Here is a 5,449-nt window from a genome sequence, read left to right on the forward strand (position 1 = left end):
AAAGAAATTGTGATACATTTATACAATGCAGTACTGCTTAGAGGGAAAAATGACATCTTGAAACTTGAATGCAAATGGATGAAACTAGAAAAAAAAAACCATCCTAAGTGAGGTAACCCAGACCCAGAAAGATGAACATGGTGTGTACTCACTCATAAGTGGACATTAGCTGTAAAGTAAAGGATATTGAGACTATAGTTTATGATCCTAGAGAAGCTAAGTAACAAGGTGAACCCCAGGAAAAACATATATAGATCCATCTGGAAAGAGGAAATAAACAAGATTGCCTGACAAAATTGGGAGCATGGGGGTGGGGGGAGGAAAGAGGAAGGGAGAAGAGGGTGGTTGAGGAGAACTTGAAGGGAATGGGATAGTCAAGATGGAGGAGGGACAGAGATGAGAGCAAGGAAAGAGATATTTAGATGGAGGGAGCCATTATGGGGCTAGCAAACCTGGTACTGGAGAAATTCCCAGGAATCCACAATGATGACTCCAGCTAAGACCCTAAGCAATAGAGGAGAGGGTGCCTGAACTGTCCTTGCCCTGTAGTCAGATTGATGAATATCTTAAATGTCACCATAGAACCTTCATCCAGCAACTGACGGAAACAGAGGCAGAGATCCACACTGGAGCACTGGGCTGAACTCACAAAGTCCAGCTAAAGAGTGGGTAGAGTGAGAATATGAGCACAGAGGTCAAGGCCATGATGGGGACACCCACTGCACAGTTTACCTGAGCTAATGGGAATTCACCAACTCCAGCCGGACAGGGAAGGAACCAGCATAGAACCAAACTAAACCCTCTGAATGTGAATGACAGTTGTTTGGCTAGGGCAGACTGGGACCACTGGCAGTGGCACCAGGATTTATCCCTACTGCTTGTACTGGCTTTTTGGAAACCCATTCTCTTTGGATGGATACCTTGCTCAGCCTAGATATAGTTGGGAGGGCCTTGGACCTTCCACAAAGCAATGTGCCTTACACTCTCTGAAGAGTAGATGGGGGTGAGGTAGGAGGAAAAGATGGAAGGAATGGGAGGAGGGGAGGGAGAGAGAACTGGGGTTGGTATATAAAATGAAAAAAGATAGTTTGTTTTCTTTTTAAAAAATAAAAGAAGAAAAAAGAAAAACATTTCATTGGGGTGGCTGGCTTACAGTTCCAGAGGTTCTGTGTATTATCAGCATGACAGGGAGCATGACAGCATGTGAGAAGACATGGTTCAGGGTCTGAGAGTGCTACATCTTGCAAGCAGCAAGAAGTTGAATGATTGTCACACTGAGGGACCTCAGAATTTGCATGCACAGTGACACACTTCCTCCATAAGACCTTACCTCCTAATAGTGTCACACCCTTTGAGGGCCGTTTTCTTTCAAACACCACAGGAAGGAAGGGAGGGAGGGAGGAAGGGAGATAGAAAGGAACTCTTTTCTAAGATGCTGGTTGTCACTTGTCAATATAATACCTAGGACTGCCAGTGGACTCTTTGTGAGATGCCTAGTCTAGTGTTTCTGTTCTACTTGTGAGAGAGAGTTGCTTATGGAACAGCTGGTAGGTGGAGATTAATCCAGGCCCCTTGTATTTTATTGAGACTGGGCTGTGGATAAGATGAAGATCCCAGCCCTTTTTTCACGCTGACCTCACTATGTAACCTTGGATAAATCATTTCCCCCAAAGGTGTTATATTCATTAATAAAATAAAGGGTTTCGATTTGACACAGGTTTTTCCAAGTCCAGTTTGAAGAGATCAGCACAGGAATCCAGGAGGGCGCTTTTGTGTCTGTTGAGACCTCTGCTCCTTTTTCATCAAGGAGTTCATGTGAAGGAAGGAGTCAGAGAGCCTGATGAGCACTGGGGTCCAGTGATTCCTGGCACCTCTCACATGCTTAGTAATAAAATTGTTCAGTTCTCGACAGAGGCTGTACAAGCAGATATGGGGCCCAGGGAAGTGCTTCAGGATGCCAGGAAGGAGTTCACACACCCAGAGGAAGGCATGAACACCCTAAAAACATGTTTTGATCCCATAAATGGCTAGTGCTTAAGCCTGTGCCTTGAACAACACAACAACATCTCAAGGAAACTTGGGGAGTGTGCTTCCAGTTGAGTGTAGGTGGCCAGGTGGGTACACACACACACACACACACACACACACACACACACACACACTGCTGCCTCTACAGCTCCAGCTACCTAGAATCACCGCAAGATCACTACAGCCTCTTCTCCCACAGTCCATCCTTCGGATGTCTAAATCTATGCCCTGTGTGACTTGTCACCCCACTTGGAAGGTAAAGTATTTTCATGGGAGTCTATGGATGTGGGAATAGGCAAATTGGAACCAGAAATGCTATCTCAGATTTCTGTAAACAAGTAAACAATGTATTTCCTTGAGAAAGGAAAGGATTTTGTTTATTTTTTTCAGATAGAGTTTCATGTATTCCAGGCTGGCCTCCATGGAAGGAACTGAGGATAAACTTGAACTCCCAAGCCCCAGCCTCAACCTTCCAAATCCTGGAATAACAAACTTGCCCCAGCACAATCCCTTTATGTGATTCCATGGCTCAGACCCAGAGGTCCATGCATGCTGCGCACACTCTTCCATCTGAGCATGCCTTAGCACATCTCCTTTTGTTCAGTCACTGTGGATAGTGCTGGTTACCCACTGAATGATACCACACTCAGATGCACGAACAGACTAAAATAATCTCTACTTCTCTGGGAATCTGACCTCTGAGGCTTTCTTGCCTCTGTTTTCTAGACCCCTGGTCTCTTCCCTGAATCCACCCACACTGATTCCTGGCTCATGGTGTAATCTCTGACCTTAGCTGGCTATTCAAAGAGCTGATGATAGTGAATCTTTCACTCAGTGAACTTAGTGAATGGACAAATTTGAGATCCTAGAAATTAAAGCACTCACCAAAAATCATAAAGCAGATGATGTTGGCCATGGCAGAGTAAAAAAAAAGCTCAGAAAGGTCCCTGGGAGCAAGAGGTATACCACCAAGCTCTAGGTGTGCCCTACATTGTCACTCTGACTGGCTCTCACCTGGCTTGGGCCATATCCTGCTTTGCCTGTATTTCCATAACCATGCTGTGTCTATTATTCTCCAGGCATCTGCCATGGTGGGACTCCTTGTGCATCTGTGTCTCTCTTTGAGAGTCTGTTCTCCCTTCATGCCCTTTTCCTTAGTTACTTTTCCATTGCACTGCTAAGACACCATGACCAGCACAACCGAGAGGTGTGGGATTCCCCTCTGTATGCTATGAATATGTTTTATTACCACTGGTTAATAAAGAAGCTTCTTTAGCCTATGGCAGGGCAGAATATAGGTAGGCAGGAAATCTCAACTGAATGCAGGGAGAAAGAAGGTGGAGTCAGGCAGACGCTGTGTAGCTGACAAAAGAAAAAGACACCAGAACCTGACCAGTAAGCCACAGCCTTGTGGTAATCTAGGGGTTAATAGAAATTGGTTACTTTAAGATGTAAGAGCTAGCTAGGAATACACCTGAGTCATTGGCCAAACAGTGTTATAATTAATGTAGTTTTATGTGATAAATCATGTCCAGGTAGCCAAGAAACAAAAGCACAGTCTCCATTTACAGGATTTATCAAGGCTTACAGTTTCAGAGGTGAGTTCATGACCATCTTGTTCAGGAACATGAAATCATCAGATAGACAGTCATGATGCTGAAGCAGTAGCTGAGAGCTTAGATCTCATCCATGTTAGGAGGTGGACTGAGCACTAACTGGGAAAGGCTTGGGCTTTGGAAACCTCAAAATCTATCCCCAGTGACACATTTCCTCCAACAAGGCCACACCTCCTAACCAGTCCCAAACATTTCTACCAACTGGAGACCAAGAATTCAAAGATCAAGCTTTTCTGAGAACCTTCCAGATTTGGACTTTATGAGTTTCATGGACTCCACATGTGAAATGCTGCTTTCCATGATGGAGAACACAGTACGTCTACCAGAAGCTATCTCCCTACCTACCTTACCTCTGTCCCCTCTCAAAAGAATTCTAGAAGCTTCTCTAGTACCACAGCATAGCTGGAACAAGAGAATTCCCAACCTGATCTGGAGATTCCTGTTGAACCATAGGCTTGCAACTCTTTGCTTCCTGTGAGCACCACTTCCTTCCTCCCACCTCCTGCCTCCTCACCCTGACCTCCTCCATATCTCACCCTTTGGAAAAATTTAAGTAAGCTCATGGGGTCTGTTGGCAAAATATTCTCTAGCAAAGGAAGAAGCCATTGTTCAGGAGAGATACAGACCTTGAGCTGGAGTCACCGCAGGCCCAGACTATTAAGATCCAGGAGAAGACAGAACACCATGGTCCTCCCTTGGCATGCTGCGCATTCCCCTGTTGTTCTCAAAGGGATGGCTGCTGTATTTGTTGTCCTGTTTCTGTTGGTGAAGGAGGGTGTGCCAGGATTCCACCTTGGCAAACGTCCTGGTAACTCTCCCTGGGCTACAGAGGGCTTGATGAGGCAGGTAGAAATTTAGTATCTCAGAGGTGAGTTGAGAGCTGCCTGCTGATTGGCCAGTGGCTGCCCAGAGACATCTTCCTAGGTGATGATGTTAGATAAATGACCGTCCCACAAGCACCTGCTTATACCAGCAGTGTGGTGTGTATTTCAGTTTCCTGGGACATCGCTCAAAGGGTAATTCCCAGACACACTTCTGTCAGAGTGTGGCATCATCAAGCTCTCTGTAGACCAGGGAGTGTTACCAGGAACTTTGTCAAGGCAGAATTCTGACACACCCTCCTCCACTAGCAACAGAAACATGACAACAAACAGAGCAGATGACTCACAGAGCTGGGATCCACCTGGACACTTGGGGAAGAGGATTTACGCTGGTCATCAGAAGACAGTGAAACAGACCGGAGACAGATGACATCTGTGCGTAGGACAAGTTTAAAGAGTGACTGGTATCACTTTATCGAGTTGTTTATTTACTTGTAGGTTCCTGTTCCACGGATTTAAAAATCTGGCATCAGCCACCTGCCATTCCAGATTCTCACAGTGGAACAGGGAACAAGGGAACAAGTTGTCCTTCCACAAACCTGTCATGAATGCGATGGAGTTGGCAGTAAGAAGCCTTTCTGGAAAGAACCTTAGTTACCAGACAATCAAGAGGTCACATGTAAGAATAGCAGGGAGGTCAGGGACCTGGTGGCTGCTCGCGAGTGTTAACTTGCCTGTATCAGGCATCAACTAAAACCCAGGCTACTGGGCATCCTGTGAGGGTTTTCTTACTAGATTATTAGAAGCAGAAAGACCCACCCTAATCCAGACCACATCTTCGGCTGGCATAACACATGAAAGAAAGTATTGTGCTTTTGCTAAGAAAGATCATGACAAAAGCATGTGAAGGTATGTAACTGTGGGCTGCAAAACACAGGAACCTAGATAATACTATATGAAGTAAAAAACACCAGACACCAAAGA

This window comes from Microtus ochrogaster, unplaced genomic scaffold (assembly GCF_000317375.1).
Source record: "Microtus ochrogaster isolate Prairie Vole_2 unplaced genomic scaffold, MicOch1.0 UNK212, whole genome shotgun sequence".
In the NCBI taxonomy this organism is placed as follows: Eukaryota; Metazoa; Chordata; class Mammalia; order Rodentia; family Cricetidae; genus Microtus; species Microtus ochrogaster.